Raw genomic sequence first — 18,543 nt, 5'->3', positions numbered from 1 at the left:
ATATAAGAAATACATCTCTTTAAAAAAGTTGTAAAGTCTATTTCTGTTTGTTGGTTTGGTTTGGTTTGGTTTGGGATGGGTTTTTTAAGGTTGCTTTGTTGTTTTGGTTTCTGTTGGTTTGTTACGCACATGGTCTCACTGTGTATCCCTGCTGTCCTGAAATCACTGGCTCCTGAGCTCCTGAGCTCCTGAGCTCCTGATTTTGATTGCCTGGCAAGAGCTCTACCACTGAGTTAAATCCCCAACCCCCAAAAGCCTACAGCACCCGGTATCCCAGGTGGTCTCCCATCCACGTACTAAGCATGCCCGACCCTGCTTAGCTTCCGAGATCAGACAAGATCGGGCGCGTTCAGGGTGGTATGGCTGTAGGCTCTTCTGACATTTTTTTAAAGGAATATAAAACTATTCATTGACACAGCCAGAATACGGCAGATACATAGGTGAATGCGAGCAACAAACCAGTGAACTGAGCGCAGGACCCCAGTTGAAGAAATCAGAGAAAGGACTAAAAGAGCTTGAAGGGACTTGAGACCCCATATGAACAACACCACCAACCAACCAGAGCTTCCAGGGACTAAACCACAGCAGGACTTAATGGCCAACCTCAGCTCTAACCATGATTCTACTTCCACATCAAACAGATTCCATGAATCATAACCTTTCAGTACAGATTTTAACTACCTACAAAGGAATGGTTCAACCAGAGGAACCTTTACACAGAACAGCTGACTCGGACCTGCCTCTGTAGATCAGCTGGCCTCTTAAATCACAGCTCCACCTGCCTCTAGAGTTCTGGCATTAAAGGTGCACACCACCACACTAGGCCAAGTCTTGTTGTTAAATCAAGCTACTACTTTGTTTAATTCCGTTTTCTGAAGGTGGAGTTGGTATGAAAATAAACTACTGTATTTATTTGATAATACATCAATTCTGATGGGCTTGCTTTTAAACTATCCAATACATTACAGACTCTGCTTAATCTGAAAGGTTATGGTTTCAAGAAAATGTTCAGGCTGATGGACTCTCATCAACCTGTGTTTTCACGTTCAGCTCTTTTGAGTATTAAAATCAAGCTAAAACAGACAGGTTATGTAAGTGTTTTATGCATACACTGCATACAAACAAACACACACACACACACACACACACACACACACACCCACACACACACACACAAACCAGAATGGTCCTTCTGTGTCCCAGTTAAAAATAAGTTCTGACTTGGGTCATGACTGTAAAATCTCCCCAGTGTTTAAGAAAAGCTGTTCTTCAAGCCGAGGAAATACAACAGGGTGTCAAGTACTCTACTGTTACAGGAAGCAACTACAGAGAGCTCTCACTCGCTCAAAGGAGTCAGTGCCTTTTGACGCAGAACGAAAACCAAAAATCTCCCAACTACTGCCAATGCTTTCAAAACTAGCATATCAGACGTGATTTTCATCAGGATGCTATTTGATCCACACTAGTAATTCAAAACCCAAGATCCAGATCATTCATATATATATATATATATATATATATATGTATATGTATTATATACATATATATATAATATTGTGTATTTATATATGCAAACAATTATTGTACTTCATTTCGGTACAAGAATGCCAAATCAGCCACTTCTCATAGAAGGCGATGACAATCTGAGGCCACTTCATATTCGCCTCCTTTGCTTATCAGCAGCATCTCTCTTCTTCGATTTGCTCTCATCGGATTCACTATCAGATAAAGATTTCCTTTTTGGACAATCGTTTTCTTTACCAGCTTTTCGAGAATGAAGAAGTGCTTCAATTAATTCTGGACAATCTAAATTTTCTCCTGGTACCCAAGTATTATCGGCATCTGTAAACCCCTTCCACTTCACGAAATAGTTCACTACACAATGGTTCAGTACTTTTTCTACCACAAATTCTTCAGGCTCAGCCTCTTCAGCTCTTTTACTCTTTCCATTCTGTTTTTTTTCCCATTTTTTGCAATGTAGTTTTATTGGAGGCCATTTTTAAAATTTAATCGGAGACTTGAAGCGCGCTCAGATGCTCAGGGCCGCGGATTCTGCAGAGTTTCCCGCCTGTGTGCTTCAGCTCAGCCTCATCCTAGAGGAGGGGTTCCTCTGACATTTTTTTTTTTTTGGTTCTTTTTTTTCGGAGCTGGGGACCGAACCCTCCTCTGACATTTTTAAAGTCTATTTTTAGGGTTGGGGATTTAACTCAGTCGTAGGGCACATGCCTAGCAAGCACAAGGCCCTGGGTTCGATCCTTAGCTCTGGGGAAGGAAAAAAAAAGACAGAATAAAAGTTGTAAAGTCGGGCTGGAAGGATGGCTTAGTGGTTAAGAGCACTGACTGCTCTTCCAGAGGTTCTGAGTTCAAATCCCAGCAACGACATGGTGTCTCACAGCCATCTGGGGTGAGATCTCATGCCCTCTTCTGGTGTGTCTGAAGACAGCTACAGTGTACTTATATATAAGAAATACATCTTTTTAAAAAAGTTGTAAAGTCTATTTCTGTTTGTTGGTTTGGTTTGGTTTGGTTTGGGATGGGTTTTTTAAGGTTGCTTTGTTGTTTTGGTTTCTGTTGGTTTGTTATGCACATGGTCTCACTGTGTATCCCTGCTGTCCTGAAATCACTGGCTCCTGAGCTCCTGAGCTCCTGAGCTCCTGATTTTGATTGCCTGGCAAGAGCTCTACCACTGAGTTAAATCCCCAACCCCCAAAAGCCTACAGCACCCGGTATCCCAGGTGGTCTCCCATCCACGTACTAAGCATGCCCGACCCTGCTTAGCTTCCGAGATCAGACGAGATCGGGCGCGTTCAGGGTGGTATGGCTGTAGGCTCTTCTGACATTTTTTTAAAGGAATATAAAACTATTCATTGACACAGCCAGAATACGGCAGATACATAGGTGAATGCGAGCAACAAACCAGTGAACTGAGCGCAGGACCCCAGTTGTAGAAATCAGAGAAAGGACTAAAAGAGCTTGAAGGGACTTGAGACCCCATATGAACAACACCACCAACCAACCAGAGCTTCCAGGGACTAAACCACAGCAGGACTTAATGGCCAACATCAGCTCTAACCATGATTCTACTTCTACATCAAACAGATTCCATGAATCATAACCTTTTAGTACAGATTTTAACTTCCTACAAAGGAATGGTTCAACAAGAGGAACCTTTACACAGAACAGCTGACTCGGACCTGCCTCTGTATATCAGCTGGCCTCTTAAATCACAGCTCCACGTGCCTCTAGAGTTCTGGCATTAAAGGTGCACACCACCACACTAGGCCAACTCTTGTTGTTAAATCAAGCTACTACTTTGTTTAATTCCGTTTTCTGAAGGTGGAGTTGGTATGAAAATAAACTACTTTATTTATTTGATAATACATCAATTCTGATGGGCTTGCTTTTAAACTATCCAATACATTACAGACTCTGCTTAATCTGAAAGGTTATGGTTTCAGGAAAATGTTCAGGCTGATGGCCTCTCATCAACCTGTGTTTTCACGTTCAGCTCTTTTGAGTATTAAAATGAAGCTAAAACAGACAGGTTATGTAAGTGTTTTATGCATACACTGCATACAAACAAACACACACACACACACACACACACACACACACACACACAAACCAGAATGGTCCTTCTGTGTCCCAGTTAAAAATAAGTTCTGACTTGGGTCATGACTGTAAAATCTCCCCAGTGTTTAAGAAAAGCTGTTCTTCAAGCCGAGGAAATACAACATGGTGTCAAGTACTCTACTGTTACAGGAAGCAACTACAGAGAGCTCTCACTCGCTCAAAGGAGTCAGTGCCTTTTGACGCAGAACGAAAACCAAAAATCTCCCAACTACTGCCAATGCTTTCAAAACTAGCATATCAGACGTGATTTTCATCAGGATGCTATTTGATCCACACTAGTAATTCAAAACCCAAGATCCAGATCATTCATATATATATATATATATATATATATATATATATATATATATGTATATATATTATATACATATATATATAATATTGTGTATTTATATATGCAAACAATTATTGTACTTCATTTCGGTACAAGAATGCCAAATCAGCCACTTCTCATAGAAGGCGATGACAATCTGAGGCCACTTCATATTCGCCTCCTTTGCTTATCAGCAGCATCTCTCTTCTTCGATTTGCTCTCATCGGATTCACTATCAGATAAAGATTTCCTTTTTGGACAATCGTTTTCTTTACCAGCTTTTCGAGAATGAAGAAGTGCTTCAATTAATTCTGGACAATCTAAATTTTCTCCTGGTACCCAAGTATTATCGGCATCTGTAAACCCCTTCCACTTCACGAAATAGTTCACTACACAATGGTTCAGTACTTTTTCTACCACAAATTCTTCAGGCTCAGCCTCTTCAGCTCTTTTACTCTTTCCATTCTGTTTTTTTTTCCCATTTTTTGCAATGTAGTTTTATTGGAGGCCATTTTTAAAATTTAATCGGAGACTTGAAGCGCGCTCAGATGCTCAGGGCCGCGGATTCTGCAGAGTTTCCCGCCTGTGTCTTCAGCTCAGCCTCATCCTAGAGGAGGGGTTCCTCTGACATTTTTTTTTTTTTTGGTTCTTTTTTTTCGGAGCTGGGGACCGAACCCTCCTCTGACATTTTTAAAGTCTATTTTTAGGGTTGGGGATTTAACTCAGTCGTAGGGCACATGCCTAGCAAGCACAAGGCCCTGGGTTCGATCCTTAGCTCTGGGGAAGGAAAAAAAAAGACAGAATAAAAGTTGTAAAGTCGGGCTGGAAGGATGGCTTAGTGGTTAAGAGCACTGACTGCTCTTCCAGAGGTTCTGAGTTCAAATCCCAGCAACGACATGGTGTCTCACAGCCATCTGTAGTGAGATCTGATGCCCTCTTCTGGTGTGTCTGAAGACAGCTACAGTGTACTTATATATAAGAAATACATCTTTTTAAAAAAGTTGTAAAGTCTATTTCTGTTTGTTGGTTTGGTTTGGTTTGGTTTGGGATGGTTTTTTTAAGGTTGCTTTGTTGTTTTGGTTTCTGTTGGTTTGTTATGCACATGGTCTCACTGTGTATCCCTGCTGTCCTGAAATCACTGGCTCCTGAGCTCCTGAGCTCCTGAGCTCCTGATTTTGATTGCCTGGCAAGAGCTCTACCACTGAGTTAAATCCCCAACCCCCACAAGCCTACAGCACCCGGTATCCCAGGTGGTCTCCCATCCACGTACTAAGCATGCCCGACCCTGCTTAGCTTCCGAGATCAGACGAGATCGGGCGCGTTCAGGGTGGTATGGCTGTAGGCTCTTCTGACATTTTTTTAAAGGAATATAAAACTATTCATTGACACAGCCAGAATACGGCAGATACATAGGTGAATGCGAGCAACAAACCAGTGAACTGAGCGCAGGACCCCAGTTGTAGAAATCAGAGAAAGGACTAAAAGAGCTTGAAGGGACTTGAGACCCCATATGAACAACACCACCAACCAACCAGAGCTTCCAGGGACTAAACCACAGCAGGACTTAATGGCCAACATCAGCTCTAACCATGATTCTACTTCTACATCAAACAGATTCCATGAATCATAACCTTTTAGTACAGATTTTAACTTCCTACAAAGGAATGATTCAACAAGAGGAACCTTTACACAGAACAGCTGACTCGGACCTGCCTCTGTATATCAGCTGGCCTCTTAAATCACAGCTCCACCTGCCTCTAGAGTTCTGGCATTAAAGGTGCACACCACCACACTAGGCCAAGTCTCGTTGTTAAATCAAGCTACTACTTTGTTTAATTCCGTTTTCTGAAGGTGGAGTTGGTATGAAAATAAACTACTTTATTTATTTGATAATACATCAATTCTGATGGGCTTGCTTTTAAACTATCCAATACATTACAGACTCTGCTTAATCTGAAAGGTTATGGTTTCAGGAAAATGTTCAGGCTGATGGCGTCTCATCAACCTGTGTTTTCACGTTCAGCTCTTTTGAGTATTAAAATCAAGCTAAAACAGACAGGTTATGTAAGTGTTTTATGCATACACTGCATACAAACAAACGCACACACACACACACACACACACACACACACACACACACACAAACCAGAATGGTCCTTCTGTGTCCCAGTTAAAAATAAGTTCTGACTTGGGTCATGACTGTAAAATCTCCCCAGTGTTTAAGAAAAGCTGTTCTTCAAGCCGAGGAAATACAACATGGTGTCAAGTACTCTACTGTTACAGGAAGCAACTACAGAGAGCTCTCACTCGCTCAAAGGAGTCAGTGCCTTTTGACGCAGAACGAAAACCAAAAATCTCCCAACTACTGCCAATGCTTTCAAAACTAGCATATCAGACGTGATTTTCATCAGGATGCTATTTGATCCACACTAGTAATTCAAAACCCAAGATCCAGATCATTCATATATATATATATATATATATATATATATTATATACATATATATATAATATTGTGTATTTATATATGCAAACAATTATTGTACTTCATTTCGGTACAAGAATGCCAAATCAGCCACTCCTCATAGAAGGCGATGACAATCTGAGGCCACTTCATATTCGCCTCCTTTGCTTATCAGCAGCATCTCTCTTCTTTGATTTGCTCTCATCGGATTCACTATCAGATAAAGATTTCCTTTTTGGACAATCGTTTTCTTTACAATTTTCGAGAATGAAGAAGTGCTTCAATTAATTCTGGACAATCTAAATTTTCTCCTGGTACCCAGTATTATCGGCATCTGTAAACCCCTTCCACTTCACGAAATAGTTCACTACACAATGGTTCAGTACTTTTTCTACCACAAATTCTTCAGGCTCAGCCTCTTCAGCTCTTTTACTCTTTCCATTCTGTTTTTTTTTCCCATTTTTTGCAATGTAGTTTTATTGGAGGCCATTTTTAAAATTTAATCGGAGACTTGAAGCGCGCTCAGATGCTCAGGGCCGCGGATTCTGCAGAGTTTCCCGCCTGTGTGCTTCAGCTCAGCCACATCCTAGAGGAGGGGTTCCTCTGACATTTTTAAAGTCTATTTTTAGGGTTGGGGATTTAACTCAGTCGTAGGGCACATGCCTAGCAAGCACAAAGCCCTGGGTTCGATCCTTAGCTCTGGGGAAGGAAAAAAAAAGACAGAATAAAAGTTGTAAAGTTGGGCTGGAAGGATGGCTTATTGGTTAAGAGCACTGACTGCTCTTCCAGAGGTTCTGAGTTCAAATCCCAGCAATGACATGGTGTCTCACAGCCATCTGTAGTGAGATCTGATGCCCTCTTCTGGTGTGTCTGAAGACAGCTACAGTGTACTTATATATAAGAAATACATCTTTTTTAAAAAGTTGTAAAGTCTATTTCTGTTTGTTGGTTTGGTTTGGTTTGGTTTGGGATGGGTTTTTTAAGGTTGCTTTGTTGTTTTGGTTTCTGTTGGTTTGTTACGCACATGGTCTCACTGTGTATCCCTGCTGTCCTGAAATCACTGAGCTCCTGAGCTCCTGAGCTCCTGAGCTCCTGAGCGCCTGAGCTCCTGAGCGCCTGAGCGCCTGAGCGCCTGAGCGCCTGAGCGCCTGAGCGCCTGAGCGCCTGAGCGCCTGAGCGCCTGAGCGCCTGAGCGCCTGAGCTCCAGAGCTCCTGAGCTCCTGAGCTCCTGAGCTCCTGAGCTCCTGAGCGAGCTCCTGAGCTCCTGAGCTCCTGAGCTCCTGAGCTCCTGAGCGAGCTCCTGAGCTCCTGAGCTCCTGAGCTCCTGAGCGAGCTCCTGAGCTCCTGAGCGAGCTCCTGAGCTCCTGAGCGAGCTCCTGAGCTCCTGAGCGAGCTCCTGAGCTCCTGAGCGAGCTCCTGAGCTCCTGAGCTCCTGAGCTCCTGAGCTCCTGAGCTCCTGAGCTCCTGAGCTCCTGAGCTCCTGATTTTGATTGCCTGGCAAGAGCTCTACCACTGAGTTAAATCCCCAACCCCCACAAGCCTACAGCACCCGGTATCCCAGGTGGTCTCCCATCCACGTACTAAGCATGCCCGACCCTGCTTAGCTTCCGAGATCAGACGAGATCGGGCGCTTTCAGGGTGGTATGACTGTAGGCTCTTCTGACATTTTTTTAAAGGAATATAAAACTATTCATTGACACAGCCAGAATACGGCAGATACATAGGTGAATGTGAGCAACAAACCAGTGAACTGAGAGCAGGACCCCAGTTGAAGAAATCAGAGAAAGGACTAAAAGAGCTTGAAGGGACTTGAGACCCCATATGAACAACACCACCAACCAACCAGAGCTTCCAGGGACTAAACCACTGCAGGTCTTAATGGCCAACCTCAGCTCTAACCATGATTCTACTTCCACATCAAACAGATTCCATGAATCATAACCTTTTAGTACAGATTTTAACTTCCTACAAAGGAATGGTTCAACCAGAGGAACCTTTACACAGAACAGCTGACTCGGACCTGCCTCTGTAGATCAGCTGGCCTCTTAAATCACAGCTCCACCTGCCTCTAGAGTTCTGGCATTAAAGGTGCACACCACCACACTAGGCCAACTCTTGTTGTTAAATCAAGCTACTACTTTGTTTAATTCCGTTTTCTGAAGGTGGAGTTGGTATGAAAATAAACTACTGTATTTATTTGATAATACATCAATTCTGATGGGCTTGCTTTTAAACTATCCAATACATTACAGACTCTGCTTAATCTGAAAGGTTATGGTTTCAGGAAAATGTTCAGGCTGATGGCCTCTCATCAACCTGTGTTTTCACGTTCAGCTCTTTTGAGTATTAAAATCAAGCTAAAACAGACAGGTTATGTAAGTGTTTTATGCATACACTGCATACAAACAAACGCACACACACACACACACACACACACACACACACACACAAACCAGGATGGTCCTTCTGTGTCCCAGTTAAAAATAAGTTCTGACTTGGGTCATGACTGTAAAATCTCCCCAGTGTTTAAGAAAAGCTGTTCTTCAAGCCGAGGAAATACAACATGGTGTCAAGTACTCTACTGTTACAGGAAGCAACTACAGAGAGCTCTCACTCGCTCAAAGGAGTCAGTGCCTTTTGACGCAGAACGAAAACCAAAAATCTCCCAACTACTGCCAATGCTTTCAAAACTAGCATATCAGACGTGATTTTCATCAGGATGCTATTTGATCCACAATAGTAATTCAAAACCCAAGATCCAGATCATTCATATATATATATGTATATATATATATATATGTATATATATTATATACATATATACAATATTGTGTATTTATATATGCAAACAATTATTGTACTTCATTTCGGTACAAGAATGCCAAATCAGCCACTCCTCATAGAAGGCGATGACAATCTGAGGCCACTTCATATTCGCCTCCTTTGCTTATCAGCAGCATCTCTCTTCTTCGATTTGCTCTCATCGGATTCACTATCAGATAAAGATTTCCTTTTTGGACAATCGTTTTCTTTACCAGCTTTTCGAGAATGAAGAAGTGCTTCAATTAATTCTGGACAATCTAAATTTTCTCCTGGTACCCAAGTATTATCGGCATCTGTAAACCCCTTCCACTTCACGAAATAGTTCACTACACAATGGTTCAGTACTTTTTCTACCACAAATTCTTCAGGCTCAGCCTCTTCAGCTCTTTTACTCTTTCCATTCTGTTTTTTTTTTTCCATTTTTTGCAATGTAGTTTTTTTGGAGGCCATTTTTAAAATTTAATCGGAGACTTGAAGCGCGCTTAGATGTTCAGGGCCGCGGATTCTGCAGAGTTTCCCGCCTGTGTGCTTCAGCTCAGCCACATCCTAGAGGAGGGGTTCCTCTGACATTTTTAAAGTCTATTTTTAGGGTTGGGGATTTAACTCAGTCGTAGGGCACATGCCTAGCAAGCACAAGGCCCTGGGTTCGATCCTTAGCTCTGGGGAAGGAAAAAAAAAGACAGAATAAAAGTTGTAAAGTCGGGCTGGAAGGATGGCTTAGTGGTTAAGAGCACTGACTGCTCTTCCAGAGGTTCTGAGTTCAAATCCCAGCAACGACATGGTGTCTCACAGCCATCTGTAGTGAGATCTGATGCCCTCTTCTGGTGTGTCTGAAGACAGCTACAGTGTACTTATATATAAGAAATACATCTTTTTAAAAAAAGTTGTAAAGTCTATTTCTGTTTGTTGGTTTGGTTTGGTTTGGGATGGGTTTTTTAAGGTTGCTTTGTTGTTTTGGTTTCTGTTGGTTTGTTACGCACATGGTCTCACTGTGTATCCCTGCTGTCCTGAAATCACTGGCTCCTGAGCTCCTGAGCTCCTGAGCTCCTGATTTTGATTGCCTGGCAAGAGCTCTACCACTGAGTTAAATCCCCAACCCCCAAAAGCCTACAGCACCCGGTATCCCAGGTGGTCTCCCATCCACGTACTAAGCATGCCCGACCCTGCTTAGCTTCCGAGATCAGACGAGATCGGGCGCGTTCAGGGTGGTATGGCTGTAGGCTCTTCTGACATTTTTTTAAAGGAATATAAAACTATTCATTGACACAGCCAGAATACGGCAGATACATAGGTGAATGCGAGCAACAAACCAGTGAACTGAGCGCAGGACCCCAGTTGTAGAAATCAGAGAAAGGACTAAAAGAGCTTGAAGGGACTTGAGACCCCATATGAACAACACCACCAACCAACCAGAGCTTCCAGGGACTAAACCACAGCAGGACTTAATGGCCAACATCAGCTCTAACCATGATTCTACTTCCACATCAAACAGATTCCATGAATCATAACCTTTTAGTACAGATTTTAACTTCCTACAAAGGAATGGTTCAACAAGAGGAACCTTTACACAGAACAGCTGACTCGGACCTGCCTCTGTAGATCAGCTGGCCTCTTAAATCACAGCTCCACCTGCCTCTAGAGTTCTGGCATTAAAGGTGCACACCACCACACTAGGCCAACTCTTGTTGTTAAATCAAGCTACTACTTTGTTTAATTCCGTTTTCTGAAGGTGGAGTTGGTATGAAAATAAACTACTTTATTTATTTGATAATACATCAATTCTGATGGGCTTGCTTTTAAACTATCCAATACATTACAGACTCTGCTTAATCTGAAAGGTTATGGTTTCAGGAAAATGTTCAGGCTGATGGCGTCTCATCAACCTGTGTTTTCACGTTCAGCTCTTTTGAGTATTAAAAGCAAGCTAAAACAGACAGGTTATGTAAGTGTTTTATGCATACACTGCATACAAACAAACGCACACACACACACACACACACACACACACACACACACACAAACCAGAATGGTCCTTCTGTGTCCCAGTTAAAAATAAGTTCTGACTTGGGTCATGACTGTAAAATCTCCCCAGTGTTTAAGAAAAGCTGTTCTTCAAGCCGAGGAAATACAACATGGTGTCAAGTACTCTACTGTTACAGGAAGCAACTACAGAGAGCTCTCACTCGCTCAAAGGAGTCAGTGCCTTTTGACGCAGAACGAAAACCAAAAATCTCCCAACTACTGCCAATGCTTTCAAAACTAGCATATCAGACGTGATTTTCATCAGGATGCTATTTGATCCACACTAGTAATTCAAAACCCAAGATCCAGATCATTCATATATATATATATATATATGTATATATATATATGTATATATATATTATATACATATATATAATATTGTGTATTTATATATGCAAACAATTATTGTACTTCATTTCGGTACAAGAATGCCAAATCAGCCACTTCTCATAGAAGGCGATGACAATCTGAGGCCACTTCATTTTCGCCTCCTTTGCTTATCAGCAGCATCTCTCTTCTTCGATTTGCTCTCATCGGATTCACTATCAGATAAAGATTTCCTTTTTGGACAATCGTTTTCTTTACCAGCTTTTCGAGAATGAAGAAGTGCTTCAATTAATTCTGGACAATCTAAATTTTCTCCTGGTACCCAAGTATTATCGGCATCTGTAAACCCCTTCCACTTCACGAAATAGTTCACTACACAATGGTTCAGTACTTTTTCTACCACAAATTCTTCAGGCTCAGCCTCTTCAGCTCTTTTACTCTTTCCATTCTGTTTTTTTTTCCCATTTTTTGCAATGTAGTTTTATTGGAGGCCATTTTTAAAATTTAATCGGAGACTTGAAGCGCGCTCAGATGCTCAGGGCCGCGGATTCTGCAGAGTTTCCCGCCTGTGTGCTTCAGCTCAGCCACATCCTAGAGGAGGGGTTCCTCTGACATTTTTTTTTTTTGGTTCTTTTTTTTCGGAGCTGGGGACCGAACCCTCCTCTGACATTTTTAAAGTCTATTTTTAGGGTTGGGGATTTAACTCAGTCGTAGGGCACATGCCTAGCAAGCACAAGGCCCTGGGTTCGATCCTTAGCTCTGGGGAAGGAAAAAAAAAGACAGAATAAAAGTTGTAAAGTCGGGCTGAAAGGATGGCTTAGTGGTTAAGAGCACTGACTGCTCTTCCAGAGGTTCTGAGTTCAAATCCCAGCAACGACATGGTGTCTCACAGCCATCTGTAGTGAGATCTGATGCCCTCTTCTGGTGTGTCTGAAGACAGCTACAGTGTACTTATATATAAGAAATACATCTTTTTAAAAAAGTTGTAAAGTCTATTTCTGTTTGTTGGTTTGGTTTGGTTTGGTTTGGGATGGGTTTTTTAAGGTTGCTTTGTTGTTTTGGTTTCTGTTGGTTTGTTACGCACATGGTCTCACTGTGTATCCCTGCTTTCCTGAAATCACTGGCTCCTGAGCTCCTGAGCTCCTGAGCTCCTGAGCTCCTGAGCTCCTGAGCTCCTGAGCTCCTGAGCTCCGGAGCTCCGGAGCTCCGGAGCTCCTGATTTTGATTGCCTGGCAAGAGCTCTACCACTGAATTAAATCCCCAACCCCCAAAAGCCTACAGCACCCGGTATCCCAGGTGGTCTCCCATCCACGTACTAAGCATGCCCGACCCTGCTTAGCTTCCGAGATCAGACGAGATCGGGCGCGTTCAGGGTGGTATGGCTGTAGGCTCTTCTGACATTTTTTTAAAGGAATATAAAACTATTCATTGACACAGCCAGAATACGGCAGATACATAGGTGAATGCGAGCAACAAACCAGTGAACTGAGCGCAGGACCCCAGTTGAAGAAATCAGAGAAAGGACTAAAAGAGCTTGAAGGGACTTGAGACCCCATATGAACAACACCACCAACCAACCAGAGCTTCCAGGGACTAAACCACAGCAGGACTTAATGGCCAACATCAGCTCTAACCATGATTCTACTTCTACATCAAACAGATTCCATGAATCATAACCTTTTAGTACAGATTTTAACTTCCTACAAAGGAATGGTTCAACCAGAGGAACCTTTACACAGAACAGCTGACTCGGACCTGCCTCTGTATATCAGTTGGCCTCTTAAATCACAGCTCCACCTGCCTCTAGAGTTCTGGCATTAAAGGTGCACACCACCACACTAGGCCAAGTCTCGTTGTTAAATCAAGCTACTACTTTGTTTAATTCCGTTTTCTGAAGGTGGAGTTGGTATGAAAATAAACTACTGTATTTATTTGATAATACATCAATTCTGATGGGCTTGCTTTTAAACTATCCAATACATTACAGACTCTGCTTAATCCGAAAGGTTATGGTTTCAGGAAAATGTTCAGGCTGATGGCCTCTCATCAACCTGTGTTTTCACGTTCAGCTCTTTTGAGTATTAAAAGCAAGCTAAAACAGACAGGTTATGTAAGTGTTTTATGCATACACTGCATACAAACAAACGCACACACACACACACACACACACACACACACACAAACCAGAATGGTCCTTCTGTGTCCCAGTTAAAAATAAGTTCTGACTTGGGTCATGACTGTAAAATCTCCCCAGTGTTGAAGAAAAGCTGTTCTTCAAGCCGAGGAAATACAACATGGTGTCAAGTACTCTACTGTTACAGGAAGCAACTACAGAGAGCTCTCACTCGCTCAAAGGAGTCAGTGCCTTTTGACGCAGAACGAAAACCAAAAATCTCCCAACTACTGCCAATGCTTTCAAAACTAGCATATCAGACGTGATTTTCATCAGGATGCTATTTGATCCACACTAGTAATTCAAAACCCAAGATCCAGATCATTCATATATATATATATATATATATATATATATATTATATACATATATATATATATAATATTGTGTATTTATATATGCAAACAATTATTGTACTTCATTTCGGTACAAGAATGCCAAATCAGCCACTCCTCATAGAAGGCGATGACAATCTGAGGCCACTTCATATTCGCCTCCTTTGCTTATCAGCAGCATCTCACTTCTTTGATTTGCTCTCATCGGATTCACTATCAGATAAAGATTTCCTTTTTGGACAATCGTTTTCTTTACAATTTTCGAGAATGAAGAAGTGCTTCAATTAATTCTGGACAATCTAAATTTTCTCCTGGTACCCAGTATTATCGGCATCTGTAAACCCCTTCCACTTCACGAAATAGTTCACTACACAATGGTTCAGTACTTTTTCTACCACAAATTCTTCAGGCTCAGCCTCTTCAGCTCTTTTACTCTTTCCATTCTGTTTTTTTTTTCCCATTTTTTGCAATGTAGTTTTATTGGAGGCCATTTTTAAAATTTAATCGGAGACTTGAAGCGCGCTCAGATGCTCAGGGCCGCGGATTCTGCAGAGTTTCCCGCCTGTGTGCTTCAGCTCAGCCACATCCTAGAGGAGGGGTTCCTCTGACATTTTTAAAGTCTATTTTTAGGGTTGGGGATTTAACTCAGTCGTAGGGCACATGCCTAGCAAGCACAAGGCCCTGGGTTCGATCCTTAGCTCTGGGGAAGGAAAAAAAAAGACAAAATAAAAGTTGTAAAGTCGGGCTGGAAGGATGGCTTATTGGTTAAGAGCACTGACTGCTCTTCCAGAGGTTCTGAGTTCAAATCCCAGCAACGACATGGTGTCTCACAGCCATCTGGGGTGAGATCTCATGCCCTCTTCTGGTGTGTCTGAAGACAGCTACAGTATACTTATATATAAGAAATACATCTTTTTAAAAAAAGTTGTAAAGTCTATTTCTGTTTGTTGGTTTGGTTTGGTTTGGTTTGGGATGGGTTTTTTAAGGTTGCTTTGTTGTTTTGGTTTCTGTTGGTTTGTTACGCACATGGTCTCACTGTGTATCCCTGCTGTCCTGAAATCACTGGCTCCTGAGCTCCGGAGCTCCTGAGCTCCTGAGCTCCTGAGCTCCTGAGCTCCTGAGCTCCTGAGCTCCTGAGCTCCTGAGCTCCTGAGCTCCTGAGCTCCTGAGCTCCTGAGCTCCTGAGCTCCTGATTTTGATTGCCTGGCAAGAGCTCTACCACTGAGTTAAATCCCCAACCCCCAAAAGCCTACAGCACCCGGTATCCCAGGTGGTCTCCCATCCACGTACTAAGCATGCCCGACCCTGCTTAGCTTCCGAGATCAGACGAGATCGGGCGCGTTCAGGGTGGTATGGCTGTAGGCTCTTCTGACATTTTTTTAAAGGAATATAAAACTATTCATTGACACAGCCAGAATACGGCAGATACATAGGTGAATGCGAGCAACAAACCAGTGAACTGAGCGCAGGACCCCAGTTGAAGAAATCAGAGAAAGGACTAAAAGAGCTTGAAGGGACTTGAGACCCCATATGAACAACACCACCAACCAACCAGAGCTTCCAGGGACTAAACCACAGCAGGACTTAATGGCCAACCTCAGCTCTAACCATGATTCTACTTCCACATCAAACAGATTCCATGATTCATAACCTTTTAGTACAGATTTTAACTTCCTACAAAGGAATGGTTCAACCAGAGGAACCTTTACACAGAACAGCTGACTCGGACCTGCCTCTGTAGATCAGCTGGCCTCTTAAATCACAGCTCCACCTGCCTCTAGAGTTCTGGCATTAAAGGTGCACACCACCACACTAGGCCAACTCTTGTTGTTAAATCAAGCTACTACTTTGTTTAATTCCGTTTTCTGAAGGTGGAGTTGGTATGAAAATAAACTACTGTATTTATTTGATAATACATCAATTCTGATAGGCTTGCTTTTAAACTATCCAATACATTACAGACTCTGCTTAATCTGAAAGGTTATGGTTTCAGGAAAATGTTCAGGCTGATGGCCTCTCATCAACCTGTGTTTTCACGTTCAGCTCTTTTGAGTATTAAAATCAAGCTAAAACAGACAGGTTATGTAAGTGTTTTATGCATACACTGCATACAAAGAAACGCACACACACACACACACACACACACACACACACACACACACACACAAACCAGAATGGTCCTTCTGTGTCCCAGTTAAAAATAAGTTCTGACTTGGGTCATGACTGTAAAATCTCCCCAGTGTTTAAGAAAAGCTGTTCTTCAAGCCGAGGAAATACAACATGGTGTCAAGTACTCTACTGTTACAGGAAGCAACTACAGAGAGCTCTCACTCGCTCAAAGGAGTCAGTGCCTTTTGACACAGAACGAAAACCAAAAATCTCCCAACTACTGCCAATGCTTTCAAAACTAGCATATCAGACGTGATTTTCATCAGGATGCTATTTGATCCACACTAGTAATTCAAAACCCAAGATCCAGATCATTCATATATATATATATATATATATATATATATATATATATATATATATGTATATATATAATATATACATATATATAATATTGTGTATTTATATATGCAAACAATTATTGTACTTCATTTCGGTACAAGAATGCCAAATCAGCCACTCCTCATAGAAGGCGATGACAATCTGAGGCCACTTCATATTCGCCTCCTTTGCTTATCAGCAGCATCTCTCTTCTTCGATTTGCTCTCATCGGATTCACTATCAGATAAAGATTTCCTTTTTGGACAATCGTTTTCTTTACCAGCTTTTCGAGAATGAAGAAGTGCTTCAATTAATTCTGGACAATCTAAATTTTCTCCTGGTACCCAAGTATTATCGGCATCTGTAAACCCCTTCCACTTCACGAAATAGTTCACTACACAATGGTTCAGTACTTTTTCTACCACAAATTCTTCAGGCTCAGCCTCTTCAGCTCTTTTACTCTTTCCATTCTGTTTTTTTTTCCCATTTTTTGCAATGTAGTTTTATTGGAGGCCATTTTTAAAATTTAATCGGAGACTTGAAGCGCGCTCAGATGCTCAGGGCCGCGGATTCTGCAGAGTTTCCCGCCTGTGTGCTTCAGCTCAGCCACATCCTAGAGGAGGGGTTCCTCTGACATTTTTAAAGTCTATTTTTAGGGTTGGGGATTTAACTCAGTCGTAGGGCACATGCCTAGCAAGCACAAGGCCCTGGGTTCGATCCTTAGCTCTGGGGAAGGAAAAAAAAAGACAAAATAAAAGTTGTAAAGTCGGGCTAGAAGGATGGCTTATGGGTTAAGAGCACTGACTGCTCTTCCAGAGGTTCTGAGTTCAAATCCCAGCAACGACATGGTGTCTCACAGCCATCTGGGGTGAGATCTGATGCCCTCTTCTGGTGTGTCTGAAGACAGCTACAGTGTACTTATATATAAGAAATACATCTTTTTAAAAAAAGTTGTAAAGTCTATTTCTGTTTGTTGGTTTGGTTTGGTTTGGTTTGGGATGGGTTTTTTAAGGTTGCTTTGTTGTTTTGGTTTCTGTTGGTTTGTTACGCACATGGTCTCACTGTGTATCCCTGCTGTCCTGAAATCACTGGCTCCTGAGCTCCTGAGCTCCTGAGCTCCGGAGCTCCGGAGCTCCGGAGCTCCTGATTTTGATTGCCTGGCAAGAGCTCTACCACTGAATTAAATCCCCAACCCCCAAAAGCCTACAGCACCCGGTATCCCAGGTGGTCTCCCATCCACGTACTAAGCATGCCCGACCCTGCTTAGCTTCCGAGATCAGACGAGATCGGGCGCGTTCAGGGTGGTATGGCTGTAGGCTCTTCTGACATTTTTTTAAAGGAATATAAAACTATTCATTGACACAGCCAGAATACGGCAGATACATAGGTGAATGCGAGCAACAAACCAGTGAACTGAGCGCAGGACCCCAGTTGAAGAAATCAGAGAAAGGACTAAAAGAGCTTGAAGGGACTTGAGACCCCATATGAACAACACCACCAACCAACCAGAGCTTCCAGGGACTAAACCACAGCAGGACTTAATGGCCAACATCAGCTCTAACCATGATTCTACTTCTACATCAAACAGATTCCATGAATCATAACCTTTTAGTACAGATTTTAACTTCCTACAAAGGAATGGTTCAACCAGAGGAACCTTTACACAGAACAGCTGACTCGGACCTGCCTCTGTATATCAGTTGGCCTCTTAAATCACAGCTCCACCTGCCTCTAGAGTTCTGGCATTAAAGGTGCACACCACCACACTAGGCCAAGTCTCGTTGTTAAATCAAGCTACTACTTTGTTTAATTCCGTTTTCTTAAGGTGGAGTTGGTATGAAAATAAACTACTGTATTTATTTGATAATACATCAATTCTGATAGGCTTGCTTTTAAACTATCCAATACATTACAGACTCTGCTTAATCCGAAAGGTTATGGTTTCAGGAAAATGTTCAGG

At 42.2% G+C, this 18,543-nt stretch overlaps 7 non-coding genes and 1 pseudogene across 7 annotated transcripts; all 8 read right to left on the bottom strand.

Annotated features, from left to right (window-relative positions):
* Positions 1 to 253: 253 nt before the first annotated feature.
* Positions 254 to 371, bottom strand: LOC134481384 (5S ribosomal RNA; annotated as a pseudogene).
* Positions 372 to 2,711: 2,340 nt separating this feature from the next.
* On the bottom strand, positions 2,712 to 2,829 carry LOC134481364 (5S ribosomal RNA). The gene has a single exon (XR_010056857.1). It is a non-coding gene; the product is annotated as a 5S ribosomal RNA (ribosomal RNA).
* A 2,343-nt stretch (positions 2,830 to 5,172) lies between these two features.
* On the bottom strand, positions 5,173 to 5,290 carry LOC134481363 (5S ribosomal RNA). The gene has a single exon (XR_010056856.1). It is a non-coding gene; the product is annotated as a 5S ribosomal RNA (ribosomal RNA).
* Positions 5,291 to 7,947: 2,657 nt separating this feature from the next.
* Positions 7,948 to 8,065, bottom strand: LOC134481355 (5S ribosomal RNA). Its single transcript, XR_010056848.1, has one exon. It is a non-coding gene; the product is annotated as a 5S ribosomal RNA (ribosomal RNA).
* Positions 8,066 to 10,337: 2,272 nt separating this feature from the next.
* LOC134481362 (5S ribosomal RNA) lies at positions 10,338 to 10,455 on the bottom strand. Its single transcript, XR_010056855.1, has one exon. It is a non-coding gene; the product is annotated as a 5S ribosomal RNA (ribosomal RNA).
* A 2,402-nt stretch (positions 10,456 to 12,857) lies between these two features.
* LOC134481361 (5S ribosomal RNA) lies at positions 12,858 to 12,975 on the bottom strand. The gene has a single exon (XR_010056854.1). It is a non-coding gene; the product is annotated as a 5S ribosomal RNA (ribosomal RNA).
* Positions 12,976 to 15,339: 2,364 nt separating this feature from the next.
* On the bottom strand, positions 15,340 to 15,457 carry LOC134481360 (5S ribosomal RNA). The gene has a single exon (XR_010056853.1). It is a non-coding gene; the product is annotated as a 5S ribosomal RNA (ribosomal RNA).
* Positions 15,458 to 17,783: 2,326 nt separating this feature from the next.
* Positions 17,784 to 17,901, bottom strand: LOC134481359 (5S ribosomal RNA). Its single transcript, XR_010056852.1, has one exon. It is a non-coding gene; the product is annotated as a 5S ribosomal RNA (ribosomal RNA).
* Positions 17,902 to 18,543: the final 642 nt, after the last annotated feature.

This window comes from Rattus norvegicus, chromosome 12, assembly GCF_036323735.1.
Source record: "Rattus norvegicus strain BN/NHsdMcwi chromosome 12, GRCr8, whole genome shotgun sequence".
NCBI classification, from domain to species: Eukaryota; Metazoa; Chordata; class Mammalia; order Rodentia; family Muridae; genus Rattus; species Rattus norvegicus.
The sequence above is the reverse complement of the archived record's forward strand: the minus strand, read 5'-3'. Positions and strand labels throughout refer to the sequence as shown.